This window comes from Cetorhinus maximus, chromosome 11 (genome assembly GCF_964194155.1).
Source record: "Cetorhinus maximus chromosome 11, sCetMax3.hap1.1, whole genome shotgun sequence".
Taxonomy (NCBI): Eukaryota; Metazoa; Chordata; class Chondrichthyes; order Lamniformes; family Cetorhinidae; genus Cetorhinus; species Cetorhinus maximus.
The window spans coordinates 98,315,071-98,336,379 of record NC_135889.1 but is presented as its reverse complement, the minus strand read 5'-3'; the positions used below and the strand labels follow the sequence as shown (position 1 = coordinate 98,336,379).

At 43.6% G+C, this 21,309-nt stretch overlaps 1 protein-coding gene across 2 annotated transcripts in view; it reads right to left on the bottom strand.

Annotated features, from left to right (window-relative positions):
- The window catches only part of kynu (kynureninase), a 179,092-nt gene extending 158,560 nt beyond the window's left edge, over positions 1 to 20,532 (bottom strand). The window contains exon 1 of one of the 2 annotated variants that reach the window (XM_078552495.1): positions 20,445 to 20,532. The gene's annotated coding sequence lies outside the window, so the exon portion shown is untranslated. Of the gene's footprint in view, positions 1 to 18,755; positions 18,777 to 20,444 lie in introns of those variants that run through there. The other variant, XM_078552496.1, reaches the window with a different exon arrangement.
- Positions 20,533 to 21,309: the final 777 nt, after the last annotated feature.

Here is a 21,309-nt window from a genome sequence, read left to right as displayed (position 1 = left end):
CACCGATGCTCAGTGTCAGTTCGGCTAGGGCCACACAGTTCACAGAATCACAGAATTTTAACGGTATAGGAGGAGGCCATTCGGCCCCATCGTATCTGCACCAGCAGACCAAGACCATTACTACAGCCTTAGTTCAAGGCCATTATTACAGCCTTAGTCCAAGCATGGACAAAATAGCTGAACTCATAGAGGTTAGGTGAGACCTTTGACCAAATGTGGAATCAAGGAGACCTAGCAAAATTGGTGCCAATAAAAATCAGGGGGAATTCTCCACTGGTTGGAGGAAAATGTGTTTTGGCTGTTGGAAGCCAATCATCTCAGCCCCACTGAAGTAGTTCCTCAGGCCCTAGGTCTAACAACCTTCAGTTGCTTCATCAATAACCCTCCCTCCATCATAAGGTCAGAAGTGGGGATGTTCACTGATGATTGCACAATATTCAGTACCATTTGCGACAACTCAAATACTGAAGCATCCATGTTCACATGCAGCAAGACTTGGATAACATTTATACTTGGTGGCAGGTAACAGTTGTGCCACACAAATACCAGCCAATAACAAGCTACAATATGACAGAATATAACCATCTCACCTTGGCATTACCATTGCTGAATCCCCCACTATCAACATAGACTGGCAATATAAATACTGTGGCTACAAGAATAAGTTCAGATGCTGTGAATTCTGTGACAAGTAACTCACCTCTTAACTCCTCAAAATCTGTCCCCAATCTGTAAGGCACAAGTCAGGAGTGTGATGGAATACTCTCCACTTGCCTGGATGAGTGCAGCTCCGTCAACACTCAAAAAGCTAGGTATCATATCGGACAAAACAGCCTGCTTGATCGACAGCCCATCCACCATCTTAACCATTCATGCCCTCCACCACTGGCACACAGTAGTAGCATTGTGTACCACCTACAAGATGCACTGCAGCAACTCACCAAGCCTCCTCTGACAGCACCTTCCAAACCTGTGACCTCTACCACCTAAAAGAACAAGGGCATCAGATGGATGGGAACACCCCACCTGCAAGTTTCCCTCCAGGCCACACAACATTCTAACTCCATGGTTACTGGACTTGGAACTCCCTTCCTAACAGCACTGTGGATTTACCTACACCAGGTAGACTGCAGCAGTTCAGGGCAGAGGCTGAACCACCACCTTCTCAAGGGCAATTAGGGATGGACAATAAAACTGCCACTGCCAATGACTCTTACATCCCAGGAAAGAATGAAAAAAAGTAATTGATGCCCTGAAAGACACTCAAAACTATAACGGTTAGACAATAGCTTTGAATGTACACAACAGGCATCCATACTTTTTATTGGCAACTAAAAATTTCACAGTGACATGCCAGAAAATGTAAACTGAAGAACTTTTATCATTTAACAAAAATAGCTGGAAAAACTCAGCAGGTCTGACAGCATATGCGGAGAGGAATACAGTTAACGTTTCGAGTCCGTATGGCTCTTCATCAGAACATGCTTTAACCTTTATCAGTTATTGTGTGTAAACACCTGGATTGTCAGATTGGTGTTATTTTAATGCTGCAAATTTTCACTAGTGATAAAATAACTCAAGTTATAAAAATCCAGACTCACATCTCATCAGGATTCATTTTTAAAAATTCATTACAAGTAACTGTCATTATCATTAACATTAGCAGATGTCAAACCAGATAAAATCCTGTGTTAAACAGGACTTGGTAATAACGTGAATTTTTTTTGAATAGTGAGAGAATGGAAAATGTTTGCATTCAGAGGGATTTTGTGTCCTTGTACATGAATCACAGAAAGTTAATATGCAGGTGCAGCAAGCAATTAGGAAGACAAATGGTGTGTTAGCTTTTGTTACAAAGGGATTGGAGTATAAGAATAAAGAAGTCTTATTACTATTACATAGGGCATTGATGAGGCCATGTCTGGAGCAGTGTGTGCAGTTTTGCTCTCCTTACTCAAGGAAGGACATACTTGCCCTAGAGGGAGTGCAACAAAGGTTCACTAGACTCATTCCTGGGACAGAGGGTTTGTCCTATGATGAGAGATTGCGTAGACCAAGTTTATAATCCCTGGAGTGTAAAAGAATCAAAAGGTGATCTAATTGAAACGTATATAATTCTTAAGGGGCTTGACAAGATAGATATTGAGAAAATGTTTCCCCTGGCTGGGGAATCTAAAACACGGGGCCACAGTCTCAGGATAAGTGGCCAATCATTTAGGACTGAGATGAGAAGAAATTTCTTCATTCAAAAGGATTGTGAATCATTGTAATTCTCTACCCCAGGGAGCTGTGAATGCTCTGTCATTGAGCAGATGCAAGACAGAGATCGATAGAATCTAAAGGGGTATGAAGTTAATGCAGAAGGTAGAATTAAGATGGAAGATCAGCCATGACCTTGTTGAGTGGCAGAGTAGGCTTGAAGGGCCAAATGGCTATTCTTGATCCTATTTTTTCATGTTTTTACGGTGACAAAAGAGCCAAAAGGCAAGATGAGGGAAATCTTCCTTTGTTGTTACACAGAAAAACTTTTAGGAGATTTGATTGAAATATTCAAAATAATAAAAGGATTAGATTCTTGTCCATGTGGATAACACAGAGGGGACACATGTATTAGTTATGGGGGAACATGTATTAGTTATGTGAGCACATGAAGGGCTTTTGGACTTTTCAATACTAATTTTAAGTAAACTCAGTGATTAATGAGAACTGTTCATTCATAATCTACTAAATGAGCTGAGTTTGTTTAAAAGAACTGTTAAGCTGACTGTTAAATTTGCATGCCTGGGTGGTTGACTAAATTCAGAAAGTGCTCTGCAGATTGTCTGGAAGGCAGCAGGTGAGGAATTATCGAGAAACCGTCAGAAACACACAGTGGAGGAATTTTAATTCCACAGGATGATTGTGAGGGGCACGAAGATATTAAATCCTTAAAGCAGGAAAACCAGACCCCAATTTACCAGAACTGTGACTATTTCCAGTTTAACCAGCCTGGGTTGGGGATTGGGCAAGAATGTACGGACATAAGGATACTATTTAGCCCTCAAGCCTGTTCAGTTGAGATTTTGGCTGAAATTTGAACTAATTCCATAAACCTACATTTACCCCCTATTTCTTAATACCTTTTATTTGCAAAATATTGGGCCTGAACTTCTGTGGAGTAGCAGAGTCAGATTGCTGCTCCACTCCTACTTGCTTACCTTAAAATTTTTTTCATCCAGTCTCACCCGATCTTACGACTCAGGCCAGGTGAGATCTATGCAGTGCAGCACGCTCCTGAGGCCACCAGTCGAGTGCTGCTGAATAGGAGGGAAGGACACCACACTCCCTTTTTTTTTGGCACTGGTTGCCATAAAATCAGATGGAGTTTAAGAGTCCAGCTGCTTTCAACCCAGGAAGAAGGTAGGCTTGTCAGGTAAGTTGTTAAAATTTGGGGTGGGATGGGGCATGTGGGGGCTATGTGTGGGTCTGTGCAGTAGTCACCCAGAAGCGAGAAGTGGTTTTAATTCTTCTAAATTTTTCATGACAGTTGGAACTATCTGAAGTTTGCAGCCCTCCTCTACAGCCTTTTAGCTGGGGGTGATTGTGGGGAATTCAACTTCATATAATGCAGCCCTTTGTGTGTGGAAGTGTTTCCTCGCTTCACTCTTGAAAGATCGGGCTACAATTCTTAGGCCTTCTTGCCTAGTCTTAGTCTTACAAGCCTGCAGAAATTGTTTCCGCCGATCTACCCAATCTCTCTCGAGGAGTTATAAAAATTTAAATGAGATTGTGTGCTTTGGATTTGAACAACCACATGGACTTAACAGCTGTAGCTGGATTTCCCAAGACTCAGGAAACTTTGAAACTAAAGGGAGGCAAGAGTTGCCCGATTTGCTAACACTGCTTATGGGTCAAGAGGCGAAGGAGTACATTCCACAGTCCCCAAGCTTACCTCCCACAATTGTCCATCCTTTCAATAATCGGCACTTCAGCACACTCAATCTCCCCGCACTACACACCCTGCCCCGATCCCAGAAATATCAAAGCAGTTTTACAGTATGGATCTGTATAGCCATGAGGCAGAGAGGATGAACCATTACAGACAAAGCTGTTTTGTCAACAAGAAAGATATAAGAACAGCAATTCTGAAGTGAAAGAAGAGACAGTCCACATGACTGACCAGCAGAACACCATGTAAGATATCAATAGATTATTAACCGCTCAATAACCTCAACCAGAAGAATTGGCAATCCTGAGTATTGAGTTGTACTGCTGACTTAAGGGTTGCATGAAATTCCCACTGTAAAATTTGTTCATGACTAAGTTACTGATAGCCCCAAATTCAAGCATGGTGATCGCGATACATGACTATCCCCACTCAACTGAAGTGATGCAGGTGCTCTGGGCTTGGACTCATACCAGCTCCACATTGGGTCAGTGGTACTTTTTGCAGTTTCAGTATATCTCACATTGAGATGTGGCACCCTCAAGGTCATGGGCATGCGTTCAAAGGCTCCCTACACCATGGGGAGCCTTGCTAGTCTGGCAAAGCCACGTGCCTACGTCTCCTGCTTCTGTTTAGAAACAAGTCAGTGAAGTTCCCTCTCCTGATGTACAGAACCTCGGTGACCTCTCGGCTGTAGGCATGGACAGCGAACTGTGATATGTTGGCGGCTTCACCTGTTCCAAACCGGAAGGATTTTCTGGTGTCAACACTATAGGTCCACAATCACCTTCAGGGCCACCAGCAGCACTGGCCTTGCTCTGGTGTGGCTGCAAATCTAGTTGTAAGAGGTTCTGTGACCGCCTGCTTGATGAAAAGCAGCCGCTGAACACACTGCTCCTGGCTAAGGTGCAGGCAAGAAAAGTGCTCCCTGAGGTCTTGAGGTGGGTAAGGCCTCCTAATGGGCACCCTCCTCCTCCTGCCTTGGCGAGCAGCCTGCCTTCGCTGCTGTCTCTGTTGCATTTTCCTCTGCTACTGCAGACCAACGATGAGTACAAATACAGCTGCCAAAACTGTGAGCAACTGGTCTGCTCAAAGGCCTTTCGAAAACACAACTCCTTCCAAACATTCAGCATCATTCCCTTCTCACTTAAACATCTTTTCAGAATTCCTCCAACAATGCTGAGCTTCCACTAAGGTGAGGTGAGAGTGACTGCCCTTGACATCAAGGCAGAATTTGACCGAGTGTGGCATCAAGGAGCCCCAGTAAAACTGAAGTCAATGGGAATCAGGGGGAAAACTCTCTGCTGGTTAGAGTCATACCTACCACAAAGGAAGATGGTTGTGATTATTGGAGGTCAATCATTTCAGTTCCAGGACATCACAGCAGGAGTAATGTCAGGGTAGTGTCTTAGGCCCAACTATCTTCAGCTGCTTCATCAATGACCTTCCTTCCATCATAAGGTCAGAAGTGGGGATGTTCGCTGATGATTACACAATGTTCAACACCATTCGCGACTCCACAGATATTGAAGCAGTCCATGTCCAAATGCAGCAAGACCTGGACAATATCCAGGCTTGGGCTGACAAGTGCAAGTAACATTCACACCACACAAGTGCCAGGCAATGACCATCTCCAACAAAAGAGAACTTAACCATTGCCCCTTAACATACAATGGCATTACCATCACTGAATCCACACTATCAACATCCTGGGGGTTACCATTGACCAGAAACTGAACAGGACTAGCCATATAAAGACTGTGACTAAAAGAGCAGGTCAGAGGCTAGGAATCCTGTGGTGAGTAACGCACCAGTTGGCCTCCCAAAGCCTGTCTACCATCTACAAGGTACAAGTCAGGAGTATGATGGAATACTCCCCCACTTGCCTGGATGAGTGCAGCTCCCACAACACTCAAGAAGCTTGATACCATCCAGCACAAAGCAGCACAATTGATTGGCACCACATTCACAAACATTCACTCCCTCCATCACTGATTGATTAACAGTGGCAGCTGTGTGTACCATCTACAAGATGCACTGCAGAAACGCACCTAGACTCCTTCGGCATCAGCTTCCAACCCATGACCGCTACCATCTAAAAAGGACAAGGACTGTAGATAGATGGGAACACCAACACCTGCAAGTTTCCCTCCAAGCCACTCACCATCCTGAATTGGAAATATATTGCCATTCCTTTACTGGGTTTCACACAAAATTGTGGCCAAACTTCTATAAAGATGAATCTTGCAGGTGAAGACAAATTAGCCCTCTCTCACTGGCTGGGATTGCTGTTTGTATTAGGCAGGGTTCCTTTCTTCTTGCTAGAGGATGGTCCCTCTTGTCCTGTGTCTCCAGACTGACCTGCCATCTCAAGTCAGCTTTGATCATGTGACCACATGGCCATTCACGTATGTTTGTGATAAACTGGTTTCTTCATACCTCTCTCAGTTCCAGAGTTTTTGAGTTCCAGATGCAGACTCGCAGGCCATTATATTTGAGTTTCCGTAAATGCCCAGACAACAGGTGCTGTAAATTCCACAAGTGATCTTACATTTCGAATGTCTTTTTAAGGGAGGGTCCTCCACATGGACAGTTACATTTTGCTGACTTTCCAGAGGCATGAGTTAGTCCTTGTCTAAGCAGAAATCACAAAAAGTCGCCTGGCCCCCCTGATCTCCATTTTGAGTCAGGGTAAAATTGTCCATATGACAATATGCCAAGCTTTTTTTTAAAAAAAGTAAAAATATCCATTGTTTCAGAAGTTCATGGGCATTTTACACAAGCATCACAACTGCCATCCTACCCTTGTGCCTTTCTCCTTTCAGAAACCCAAGATTTGCAACTTGCCCAGATAGTAACGCAGGAGCAAGATAGAGGACGTACATGCTGATGATGAACAAACACTGTATGTGGTCTCATATCCTGATACACAGTGTACTCTATCGGATAGCTTAGAGGCAGGATCTGCACAGGGTGAAACACTGGGCAGAAATGGCTCACAGCTTTGCCAGGGAAAAGCGTAGCATATGTTCCTGTTCGCGAGAGGGAGAGGCTGCACAAGAGTTCTGATATGGAGAACTCAGATGAGGATTTTGATGGGGCAAAAGCAGAAAAAAGCTAATAGGTTATGCACATGCTATGTGCATGCCCAGACCTACCAGAAAGTATGCAGCCACTATGAGGGAGCATGGAGGAGTCCAGCACTAACCTTGCAAAGAGTTTGGAGCACAATCGGCCAGTGTGCATGTGGCAGTAAGCTCCAGCAGTACTTTTTTCTTTATGATTCCATGGGATGTGGGCATTACTGGCAAGACCAGCATCTGTTGCCCATCCCTAACTGCCCTTTAACTAAGTAGCTTCCTAGTCCATTTTAGAGGGCAGTTAAAAGTCAACCACATCACTGTAGGTCTAGAGTCACATGTAGGCAGATTTCCTTCCCTAAAGAACATTAGTGAACCAGATGGCTTTTTAAAACAATTGATGATAGTTTCATGGTCACCACTGCTGAGATGAGCTTTCAATTCCAGATTTATTAATTGAATATAAATTTAACAAGCTACCATGGTGGGATTTGAACCCATGTCACTTGAACATTAACCTAGGCTTCTGTATTACCAGTCCAGTGACATTATCACCACACTACTGCCTTCTCCCCAGGACATAGCCATAATGCAGCATCTGATAGCCATTGCCTCAGCCTCCACTGCAGTACAAGCCAAGCCACCTAATGACGGAATATTGCAGTGAAATCTCAGATGAAGACATATAAGCTCAGCCTGTTACAATGCAAGCATTTGCTGCCATGTGTGCTCAGAGAGTGCCAGCATGGTTGCAGAGACCAGTGCTCAAAACGGGCTTACAGGGTCTCTCTCACAGGAGTTTAGCAATCTATGCTCCAGCAAAGTACTAGGATTGCTGGGGCACTGACCTGGTGGAATGGCAGTACCTCAGTGGAGCACAACCTGTTGTCCTCTCTCGAGACAAGAGCATTCATCCTCCCACTTCTGTCGCTCAGCCAGTACCCAGGCTGTTGCCATCAATGTCAAAGTGCAGGAGTCCAAAGCTGGGCCTTCTAGAGCCAGAGCTGCCCAAGGTTGCCCCGCAAAGACACCTGCAGTTTCCTCCACTGAAAGGCAGCAGCCCTCATCTGCTATGCTGCAGCTATAGCTGTGATAGTCTGTCACAAAGAGATGGGATGTTGTTGAATGGGGAATTGGGGTTACTTTCAGTGGTATTGGCAGTCAGGCCAAAAAGCAGATGTGTTGGTGCCTCCTCCCTTCCTACTCCTTAGCTGCTCACTGTGCACTTGATAGAAAGGGACGTGCTTCATGATGGTGAGACTGTGCAGGATGGATCAGACCACCACGTCACATGACATATGCTCTGGAAAATACTGCAGGGCTCCTCCAATGGAGCCCTGGTGTGTTGCTTAGGTATTCCATGGATATGCTCAATGACATTCTATGCGGTAGCCTGCTTTTATAATATTCAAGCTGATCACGGGTGCGTGGATTGGGCAGCACAGTCATGAGCCAACTGGTCAGTAGATAACCTGGATCACCTGGTAACCATCCCCTGGTCTTCCCTGGTGGCTCAAATGCCGATGCTACATTAGGCTGGTGCAGAATAAAAGCATCACGACTTCTGCCGTGATGCAAGTGTTACGGGCAGGGAGAGAGGGTAGGATAATTCTTTTCCTCTTTTCTCACTTCTTGGCTGACCGCAAAAAGATGTGTATCTGTGAAGGAGTATTTTATTTGAACTTGGGTTTTATGACACTAATTTAACACTAAAGAATAGACATGAACAGTCTTTCTTATAAATTTAAAATCAAAGAAAGGTTAAATATTTATTTTCACAACACTTGAAATGTATGCAACAAACACCCGCTCCACGCACATAGAGGCACATTCACATAAAAGGTGATTTCTGGAGATGTAACATGCACTTAGATTGCTGACAGAGTAATAAGAAACAAGTCACTTATTTAACCAGTCCTTCAAGATGGAGGTTGAAGGTTTCTCTTGGTTCCTCGGAGACAAATGGAGGTTGTATGCATCTGGCTTCTCCAGACAAAATTGTGGCCATGCTCCTGTAGTGAAGAAATATAATCTTGCAAGTGAAACAAATTCAAACAAACAATTCAACAAACCCTTTTCACTGACGAAATGACTTGTTTGTTTGAGGCAGGGTTCTTTTCCTTCTTGCTGGGTGAGATCTACCTGCACTGCTTGTTGGGTTCCCTTGTGGACAAATAAGGTGTAGACTCCCTCTCCATGTGACGACAGTTTCAATGAAGTCCACATTATGGGTTGAAGCTCGTGCGAGTAATGCACAATGGGGCAGATGATTGATATGCAATCAACATATTGTGATTATTATTTGACATTCCATCTTCATAAGACCAACAGGTCTGGCAGCCATTGTCCTTTAAACTTCTTCCATTCAAATGATGAGGACAGTTAATTTATACCTGGAAAATCCTCTTGCATTTTTAAATAACTTCCAAGTTATATTGTCTCTGTCTGTCCGGAAACCACAAACAGAAGTCACCTGACTTTCCAGAATCCATTTTGAGAGGATACAGTATTGAGTATTCCATGTTGCTTTCTTCTTAAAAGTACAATGTTCCCTACCCAATTGTTTTTATGAGCATGGTACAACCATCACACATGGCATTGACAAGTATAGCTGCACACAAACTGCCCATCGAGGTAATGAAACACTTTATGGTACATCTCTGAATTTAGCTGTGGCACCCACAAAGCAAGGTTGTGTTTAGTCAATGGCATGCTGCATCCTGGGGGAGCCCACTATCCTGGCAAAGCCATGAATGCAGTCTGGCTGCTTCTCTCTGGAAAGAGAAAAGGCAATATATTCCTTGATCTTTGAAATGCCCCCTGCTGTGGCCTGGCAGGAACCCAACATGAAGATGTTCATGCCCATGGTTACCTTCACAGCCACTGGCAATGTAGTTCTCACCCTGCTCTGGGGCAGCAGGTCTGCCTGAAAGATGTGTCAGGTTTCAGTAAACACCGTATAGTGAAATGGAGACATCGCACACACTCTTCCTGGCTTAGATTGAGGTAGCCAATCGTTTCTTGAAGACCTTGGGTGGATGTGGTCTCCTACATAGATCCCTTCTCCGCTTTTTCATTCTCCCTCTTCCAGCAACTTGTCCTCCTTTGCTCAGTCTCCCTGCACCCATCGATGAGAGAAAAAGGGATCGGCACAAAATCCTTGAAGCAAGAACCAAGGTCTTTACAAGAGCCACGCCACATCTTGTAGACACCAACATTAAGTGACAGTAAAAGCCTTTAAATGATGTAGTTTTAGAATTTGCAGCAAGAGTTCTCATGTAGGCCTGTCTTTTGAGATCCTAAGACACTGTAGAAACAGTGCCCTGGAAATTTGTAAATTGGGAATTGTTTTGATAACTGCTTGAAATGGAGCTTAGCTTGAAAGTTGCCCACTCAAAATGGAAGCATGTAATAGGACTGAATGCTGGAAAAGGCTATATATTGAAGCAAGTTCAAATAGCAGTTACCAGGTAATCAAGCCACAAAATCTGTAAGTTAATTACACCAAGGAGATTTATATATACGCAAGGCATTCCTTAATGGTGTCATAAAACCATTAGGAAAACTCAAACCATTTAGACTGACATCTAATGGGACATAAAGATGTCACACTTCTCAATTTGTGGGGGTAAAAAAGCTCTCAAGAAACCTTAATGGATAAGCTAGAAATGAAACACAAAGCCTGTCATGCTCCAGGCAACACCATGCCTCAATAGTTCACCGATATTCACAGGTTTCCACATTTATCAAAGGTAATTAACAAGTGAAGCACCAGTATCACTCAGATTGGTCCAGAGTATGGAGATTATCTTTTGAAATTAAGATATAAAAATAGACGCCTTTGTCCCTCGCCCCAGGCACTCTAATAATGCCTCTCTTCATATTTTGCAGAAGTAGGAAGACAAGTAGTTTATCCTCAGACTCTCTTAGCTTCTATGTTAGTTAGGAAGAGATTCTTTTTCTTTTCTCTTGTAATTAATGTATGCATAGCAGATGTGATGGAAATATTTTTACCAAGTACAAGATATAACGACGCAGAGAGAGAAGAAATTATATATATGGCTACGCCAACCAAAGGTAAGGTGTTTCACTAATTGTACACAAGTGTCTGTGAACAAGAAGAGTAAGAGTGAAGTGAGAGCTAGGGTATCATTATTTGTGGCTATGGTTGGTTCAGCCAGGCACAAGGAAAAGATAACCCCAATGCTAAAACGAAACTAATCGGCTCAACGGTCCAAAGTTAACACCTGTATCACTGAAGTTAGAAGAGGTTGGACTGAACCACCTTGTTTAAAAAGTCAAGAGGACAGAGCTTGACTCTGTGCTATGCATTAAATAGTGATAGCAAGTCAGCAGCTTGTTTTATATCAACCTGACTTGTATTTCCATTCACCTAGATGACCAGCTCAAGGTTCTACTTATTAGAGACTCAACAAGCAATAAACCTGCCTAGAGCAGTTATCAGCAAGAGATACAAATGCACTGAAAGATGTAAGGCATGGAAAAATGCCATCTGTACTCTGGATGACAAAAAGGGTGTGCCAAACACAATGAAACCTGCAGCACCTGAACATGAAAGCTTAACAATTTATAGCTTTGAGTTAATGATCACATTTTTCAGCTGTATAATCAGTGAATTGAAGTGAGAAGCTTAGTTTAACAAAAACCTTCAACTGCAGTATATTTAGCACATCAATGGAGTCCAAAGGTATTTCTGAAAGCTAAGCAGTTTAACAACCTGAGGAAGCAAAGGTTACCAATATTTTACAAAAGCGCTGAAAGTTTAGATTTTGGAAACATAATAACTTAGAAACACTAACCACATTCTGAAAATTTTCCCCACAATTCAATTTTAGGAAACAGGGCGAGGGAGGTTCAATTCAATTGTGGTGTTTTTCTTTGCTGCAATTCAACCAAACTCAATGCGAAAGACTGTGGAATTTTAAGCACAATCTGCTTTCAATGCAAATCAATGATCTTCTGTGCCAGTTTAAGTTAATCAGCTTGCTCAAACAAGGCTCTGTCCTCAAAACTGGCCATGACCCCAGAGTGAATTTATCAGCACTGGGGGTTTCCGCAGCTTGCTCTCATTTGTAGGCCTGAGAGAAGGCTCCAAAAATTAAGCTGGATCTTTTGGGCGCAAAGAAATTAATAGGTACATTTTGAATTTTTGATTAATTTACTAAGCTTTTATGACTGTACCCCAAAGTGATTTTCAGCAATTTAAAACCAGGTTTCTCACAGATAGTAGATTGGCACTGGATTCATTTACCACTCTTAAAATATATCAAAGGGCATTTTAAAAAAAAAATATTGCCCAATTATGCTGGATGATGGTAATATGCAAATGAACTTCATAATATGAAAATGAATAGGAGCAGAAATTGAGTGGGGAAAACACTTTTCAAAATGCAACCAATTTTGTGTACATCTGTGCTAGAATGGGCCATGGCATAGCGGCATTGTCGCCGGACTAATAATCCGGAGACCCGGATTTGAATCTTACCACGGCAGATGGTGGAATTTGAATTCAATTTTTAAAAATCCAGAATTAAAAGTCTAATGATGACTATGAAACCTAAAACCCATCTGGTTCCCTAATGTCCTATATGACCGAGGCACTGGAAATGACAACAGCCCTGTCTACTGGGAAAAGTCCCCCTTACTAACATCTGGGGGCTAGTGGGAGAGCTGTCTCAGGCTAGTCAAGCAGAGTCATCCTCATGGAATCATATCTGACAGATAACGTCCCAGACACCATCATCACCATTCCTGGGTATGTCCTGACCCAGCAGAGGTGGCAGTACAGTGGTATACAGTCGGGAGGAGTTGCCCTGGGAGTCCTCAACATCGACTCCAGACCCCATGGCATCAGGTCAAACATGGACAAGGAAACCTCCTGCTGATTATCACGTACCACCTTTCCTTACGTGCATAAATCAATACTGTTCCATGCTGAACTTGGAGGAAGCACTGAGGTTGGCAAGGGCACAGAATGTACCCTGAGTGGGAGACTTCAGTGTCCATCATGAAGAGTGGCTCAGTAGCACCACTACTGACCGAGCTGGCCAGGTCCTAAAGGACATAGCTGCTGGACTGGGTCTGCGGTAGGTGTTAAGGGAACCAACAAGAGGGAAAAACATACTTGACCTCATTCTCATCAACCTGCCTGCTGCAGATGCACCTATCCATGACAGTATCGGCAGGAGTGACCACCACACAGTCCTTGTGGAGACGAAGTCCCACCTTCACATTGAGGATACCCTCTATCGTGTTGTGTGGCACTACCACCATACTAAATGGGGTAGATTTTGAACAGATCTAGCAATTCAAGACTCGGCATCCATGAGGCACTGTAGGCCATCAGCAGCAGCAGAATTGTACTCAAACACAATCTGTAACCTCATGGCCCGGCATATCCCCCACTCTATCATTACCATCATGCCTGGGGATCAACCCTGGTTCAATGAGGAGCACAGGATGGCATGCCAGGAGCAGCACCAGGCATACCTAAACATGAGGTGTCAACCTAGTGAAGCTATAACACAGGACTACTTGCGCGCCAAACAGCATAAGCAGCAAGTGATAGACACCAAGTGATCCCACAACCAACAGATCAGATCTAAGCTCTCAGTCCTGCCACATCTAGTCGTGAATCATGGTTGACACTTAATTAACTCATTGGAGGAGGAAGCTCCACAAATATCCCCATCATCAATGATGGGGGAGCCCAGCACATCAGTGCAAAAGACAAGGCTGAAGCATTTGCTACAATCTTCAGCCAGAACTGCAGAGTGGATGATCCATCTTGGCCTCCTCCAGAGGTCCCCAACATCACAGATGCCAGTCTTCAGCCAATTCATTTCACTTCATGTGATATCAAGAAACAGCTGAAGGCACTGGATAGTGCAAAGGCTATGGGCTCTGACAATATTCTGGAAATAGTACTGAAGACTTGTGCTTCAGAACATGCCACGCCCCTAGCCAAGCTATTCCAGTACAGCTACAACATTGATATCCACCCGGCTATGTGGAAAATTGCCCAGATATGTCCTGTACACAAGAAGTAGGACAAATCCAACCCGGCCAATTAGCGCCCCATCAGTCTATTCTTGATCATCAGTAAAGTAATGGAAGGGGTCATCAACATTGCTATCAAGCGGCACTTGTTTAGCAATAACCTGCTCACTGGAAGCAACAAAGGGAACACGGCAGTGGGAGCCAAAGTTTCGGGAAATGGATGGCGAGCACACAACAGCAATGTTAGAGGTTGGAGAAACCGTACATACGCCAGGGGAGGAAGTGGGAGCCAACTTCCCAATTTCCTTGTCTTGTTCGGTGGCAGCAGGAGGAGCTACAGTGTCTCAAACAAAGAGACCCAATTAGCTTGTGATAACAGCAGGTCTCTGTCAAGCATCAATTAGGACTATGATTAACATTTTTAAGTAGTTTGTTTTGGCTAATAAACTATCACAAGAATTCGCACAACATTAATGAGAGAGAAGGGCAGATCTTCAGCAACTGCCCAAATAGGCACAAAGACAATGGAGCAGCCAACTGCAACTCACAGTTTGTTGAAGGATGGAAAAAAAATCAACCAGCTCCGTTTTGAGATGCCCAGTAGGTCTGGTCAGGGATGAAGGAGGTGACCCTAAGGGAGCAATATCAAAGAGGCTGGGGCTTTTTTGTTGGCCCAAGAGAAGCAATCCTGTTTCTGCCATCGTCATGCCAAAAAAAACATTGCTCCGATTTTGTGGGCGGCCTCCAGAAGTCCCTTTGAGGGCCACTGATTTGACTACTCAATGTCTGTGAAAGCTAGGTGAAATATCCATGATGCACATTCCACACTTATCTGCCTGAATCTTGCCACTGGTGTTGTACAACCAATAGGAGGACCCCAACTTGCACATCTAAGCAACATCCTTAGATTTCAAGTGGCCAGCTGCCTGTCCCAGGACCTTGGGCACCATCAATAGGGGTGGTGGAGCTGTCCCCCTATTTTCAATTGTTGACCCAAGTTCAAACTCATCCCCAAACTACCTGTGAGAATGCAGGGAGGTTCTTTGATCTGTACATAGGATTCAGCTTCGAGGTTATATCCTGATCTATTTATGTTTGCTCAAAGCATTAATGACTATATTAGGATTGGATAAAGTGTGAACAAATATTCATCAGAATGCACTACTGTGTCTTTGAATGGTTGTTCAATGATTTTTATTCTGAGACATTTTGAACTAGGGATTAGAGTGTAAATTTTCAGTATCTTCAGCTTAGCGTTTATGTTCAAAATTAAGTTTTTGCAATTGACACTTGCTCCTGGATTCTCCTCTGGTTGTTGGTTTTGTGGCAGGTTGGTCCTCGTGCCCTTCACTGCAATGAAAATGCAGCTATTTCCTCCTAGAACCCTCAAGTCCCTAAGCATCCCAAGTAGTTTGGAGCTTGGAACACTATTCTTCATTGGCTTGCCATCTCTGGGAGCTAGGAATGAAGAGTTATGTGTAACCAGTTAGACGACAACATCGCAGGACAGGCAGCAGCTGCAGGGCTATCAACAGCTGGAAAAGCCACAGATTTTCTGATACATCCATAATGGTGCTAGAAGTGATGGCAGAGCAGCCATCTGAGAGCAATGCAAGCTGTCTAAAGGATGGTGCTAGAGGCAGAAAGTGCAAGCTCCACCATCCAAGGACTGCCATATAGCACAGAGAGAAGTTCAATGACCTCACAAAGGCCATTCAGGTTACAAGTGCCAATATACAACCTCTAGCACTCAGTTTTACTCACCTGCTTACCAATAATATTTGTTCTCTTTTAGCGTCAAATATCAAGATAACTAATTACTGCAAACAGTAATCTCACAAACTGCCAATCCCTCAAGTCACTCTAACCACCACAAAGGATTCTGTTATTTTTCAAGGCCCCTTCATGTAAGGGAATGAGGCACCATCACCAGTCATTGTCAGCGCATGCATAGTCTCATTTCGAGGAAGTCTCCATGATACTCAGGCCTGTAATGGTGCCTTGACTCCCGCCAAAGGAAAAAATAGCAGTCATCACCATAGTATGATAGCCAGGAGAGGTCAACTATCATTGAAAGCCCGAGTCCCCAAGAGTAGGAAGTGTTAAATTGAGTAAGCAGATGTACAGAATAGTCTGTAGGATTGGGAAACATTGGAGGTAAACTGACACAAGAAAGTTGGGCAAGGATCATCATATGGGGCTAAACTTTTGCTTTCCGGGCAGGAAACAGGGGGCGAACCCAACCCTGGGGGAAACAGTCACTGGTTGAAATTTTGACCAGGCGCCCCTTTTAATTGGCATGAGGGCAGGTTCCCTGTCCAATTAAGAGTGGCAGGTGGGCGCTCGAACTGGAGGGTCAATCAAAGGCCGTCCAGCTTCAGAGGAGCATCCAACTTCAGTAAAATACAAGTGACTAAGAGGGTTCTTCCACAAGAAGGAGCCCTCTCAGCCGCTTTTTAAAAAAATATAGAAAGCAGGTAGGCCATCACTGTGTTGGGGGAGACCCCCTTTGCCTGCACAACCTCCCAGGCAGGTAGGGAGGGCCTCTGGGCCTGCTAGCAGCACTGGCAGCCTTCCTCCAGGCAGTTAAATTGCATCCTCCTTGCATTGGCAAAATTGGAAAATCTGAGTCAACCTCCAAATGAGCTTAATTGCCTGCCCACCGTGGGGGAGAGTGGCCGTGCCTTGCCCTGAACCAACTGACGTCAAGAGCAGGGTTAGGAAACCAGCACGCCTGCTGGCCTTGTAATTTTCAGGTCCTATTGCCTCTGACCTCGACCTCACCAACACTCAAAGATTCAGCCCATGTAGTTTGAGCTTCATGTACTTTCTCAAACTCGTCCTCATTACAATCACTTTCCAGCTCTTCAATAATAACACATATATTTATGTCATGTCTTTAACATGGAAAAAATATTCCATCATGTAGGAAGGGAATTCCAGAACTTAAGACCTGGGTGGCTGAAGGCACAGCCGTCAACAGTGGGACAAGGAGGACAGCTTTGAAGGAATGTAGAGCTCACAAAGCTGGAGAAGTTTACCGAGATAGGGAGGGGTAAGGCTATGAAGGAATTTAAACTCAAGGATTAATATTTTTAAATTTGAGGATTTGAGGGGTCAAGAACAACTGCAGGCCAAAAAAGACAGAGGGTTGGGGTGAGTGAAACTTAACCCAGGTTAGAACACAGGCAGCAGAATTTTGAATGAGCCTGAAGTTTATGCAGCATGGAGGATAAACCAGGGCAACTTTTGAACAATCGAGTCTGGAAATGACAAAAAACATGGGACAGTGTTTCAGCAGCAGGTAGGCTGACATGGGGGTGAGGAATTGGAGGTGGAAGAAGGCAGTCATTGTAATGGAGAGGGTATAGCATTGGAAGTTCAACTTTGTGTCAGATAGGACGGTGGAGTTGCGAACAGCCTGAATCAAACTGAGGCTGAGAAGCTGGCTGGAATCAAGAATGTGTTGTCAGACGCTTTAAAAGGAATTTCTTCAATGTCACGTGTGCATGTATTTCCTTAGCGGTGGAGTGAGTAATTCAATTTAAAAATAACCAGCAAAGTCCAAGGTTTTTTTTAAAAAAAGAATGTAACCTTCAAACAGTTGCCCTAAAATTTGTAGTATCATAGCTCCACACTGTAACAGTGTACACAGTTTATGGTGAGGGCCAGGCATGGTGGTTTCTATTTTCCCAATGTTTAACTGGAGGGAATTGTGGTTTATCTAGCACTGAATGTCAAACAATCTGACAGCATAGGGACAGTGCTGGGCTGAGAGAGGTAAAGCTGATTGCTGTCAGCTTTACAGGTGAAATTTGGGCTCATGTATTCAGGTTGTGTCATCAAGAAGCAGCAGGTAAATAAGGAAGGGGAGGGACCAGAGCAGGAGTAAGCTGTTGCTGGAGATGCTCTGCCTATGGTTGTATAGATAAGAGTGATGCCAAAGAAGAGCAATTCCACTGAGAGGCAACAGAGGAGAGACATTAGAAAGGGACCAACCAGGTCAAAGTTTGCAGAAATTCCTCCATTCCTCCATCACCTCCAACACCTCAACCACCTCCCATGGCACTTTCCTATGCAACCACAGAAGGTGCAACACCTGCCCCTTTACTTCCCCCCTCCTCACCATCCAAGGGCCCAAACACTCCTTTTAAGTGAAGCAGCGCTTTACTTGCACATCCTTCAATTTAGTCTACTGCATTCGCTGCTCCCAATGCGGTCTCCTCTACATTGAAGGGACCAAACGCAGACTGGGTGACCGCTTTGCGGAACACCTTCGGTCAGTCCGTAAGCATGACCCAGACCTCCCTGTCGCTTCCCATTTCAACACACCACCCTGCTCTCATGCCCACATGTCCTTCCTTGGCCTGCTGCAATGTTCCAGTGAAGCTCAATGCAAACTGGAAGAACAGCACCTCATCTTCCGACTAGGCACTTAACAGCCTTCTGGACTGAATATTGAGTTCAACAATTTTAGATCATGAACTCTCCATCCCCACCCCCTTTTGATTGCCCCCGCACCCCCCTCCCACCGGTTTTTTCTTATTCATTTGTATTTTTAAATTTTTATTTATTATTTTTTTCCCACTTATTTTCATTATTATTATTTATTTCCATTTTATTCATCATTTTATCCCCAACTTTTAGACCTTTCGATCTTTTTCCCCACCACCATCCCTCCCCCCACCCTACCCCCACTAGGGCCATTTATCACTTTCCAGAGTGCTTACCCTGGTCCTGCCATTATCACATTCTGCATTCCACTCTTAATTTTACCATCAGCACCTCCTTTAGCCAGCACCACCGCTATTAACAACCCTTTGACCTTTTCTTTATGACATCTTTCGCAATCTCTCCTTTGCTTCCGCCTGTCGCTGGCCTTCTATCCAGCTTCACCTGTTCCGCCCACCTTAAACAGTTTATATTTCACCACATTTCTACTTCCCTTTAGCTCTGAAGAAGAGTCATATGTACTCGAAACATTAACCCTGTCTTTCCACAGATGCTGTCAGACCAGCTGAGTTTTTCCAGCAATTTTTGTTTTTGTTTCAGATCTTCAGCATTTGCAGTATTTTTTGCCATTATCTTATGTAAAAATAACTGTGGCAGATGTCAGGGATGAAAACCAAGTATTGTGAAATTCCTTTAGTAATCAGGAAATGTAATATGAGCATACAAAATAGGAGCAAAGGTAGGCCATCTGGCCCCTTCCTTGAGCCTGTGCCACCATTCCACAAGATCATGGCTAATCTGGCAAAATAAAAGGAAGCACGAGCTGAGGTACACCAGAGATCAATGTCTAACAAAACATATTCACAGACGTCAAGTCCATTAGCCAATGTAGAAAGAATTAGATAACATAAAACACAATTAAAGAATCGGCAGTATATCTCTATGAGGCAGAATTAAGTCCCAGTTCCACAATCATGAATGCAATGCAGTTAAAAATATATTTCACGGTAAAGCATAGGCAATATTGCCTTGGACTGAAATGGTCACATAATTTCATCTCCGTTACGTGTTGCTAAGACTTCAATTTGGATATACGATTTCTCAGATAAGATGTTAAACTCAGGTGTGCAGATATAAAAGGTATAATAGCACCATTTCAAAGAATAGCAGGGGAGTTATCCCTGGTGACCTGGCCAATATTTATCCCGAAGACAACATCACAAAAAAAACCATTATCTGGTCGTTATCTTGTGCTGTCAGTCGGAGTTGGCAGTACGCAGTTAATTGGCTATTGTGTTTCCTACATTAGGACAATGGCAATACTTCAAAAGTATTTCTTTGGCCGAAAGCCCATTGGGATGCCCCGAGATCATGAAAGATGCCATATAAATACAAATCTGTCTTTATACCCTTTGATCTGCATTAACACGTAGACTGCAGCATAAAGCAAATTACATCAGAAGCTGGGAACCTCTAATTTTAGAAACGAACGCTGTGGCTCGAAAATGCGACCCATTTCCAAATAAACAAATAAACACTATGCAGAAATATTTAAATGACTCGTTTACTCCAAGTTGATAACTGCAACATTTGGCAATAATTAACTCAAAAGGTATGCGTTCTCGGATTGTTTTTTTCCCCCCCCCGCCCAGACAAATATGAAAATATCCCACTTATAAAACAGCTTCCACTCCATAAAAGTTTTCGCAGGTGGATGTGTCAGTACTTTTTTTTTAAACAATATACAACACAGCTGCAGGCTGATCCCAGTCGGTATAGAAAGTAGCTGAAAAGCAACTCAAGAATCCCTTTCACGGCAGGTCGTTGTGACACGGAAAACAAGATTAACTTTTAATTTCCCTGAACATGTTACTGCTGAAGTTGTCAATCCAGAATTCAATTTCTCTCCATTACCATCAACCAAATCCGGCGCGCACCAAGGATATATAAAAACACAAGGTAATTACCTCACTTGTGAAGTATACAGACAGCCTTTCTGGTTACTTTTGAACTATCTCGAAATTTAACAAGAGCTGGCATTGTCAATCATACAGATCGCAGTTTGGTGCGACCAATCCCCAGCCACACACTGCTGTGTACACCCCCAGAGTTTACAATTCAAAGCCAATCAATCCATTGGCAATGGAATTTTACATGTCAAATGAAGCTGGGATGTTCCATAAAAATAGGCATTTTTAAAAAATGGAAAGAGATTGTGTGAGGAAAGGACTTGTGCCTGAAGGATTGCACGTACACAAATGTGCAAACAATTCACCCCAACAGATTGGCCTGGAACTTACACTCAGTGGTGGAGCAAGGCTGCTCACCGCTGATGCTTATATTTAGATAGAACTTTTCACGTAATTACAGTTCCCAAGGAGTTTCACGGGAGGATTATAGAATGAAGCATGGCACGTGAAAAGATATTAAATCAGATGACCAAAAGAGGTTTTAAGGAGTGTTTTAAAGGAGGAAAGTGAGGTAGAGAGGAGTAGGGAGGGAATTTCAGAACTTGGGCCCAGGCATCAAGTGAACCAACTGAAGGTACGTCCATGATGGAACAATTATCACTGGGAATCAAAAGGCCAGAATTTAAGGAATGCAGTTATCTCGGAGGGTTGTGGGATTGGAGGAGATTACAGAGATATAGAGGGGCAAGAGAGATTTGAAAACAAGGGCGATAATTATAAAATCAAGACCTCAAATTAAGCCTCACTGAGTGATCTGGCAATCTACCTGGCGAGAATTTAGCCTCTGTCGACACTGCAACTGATTGGTGTTCATTACTGGACATTTCCAGCATGGAGTAGCAGTGATGCTGCTAGACTGTTC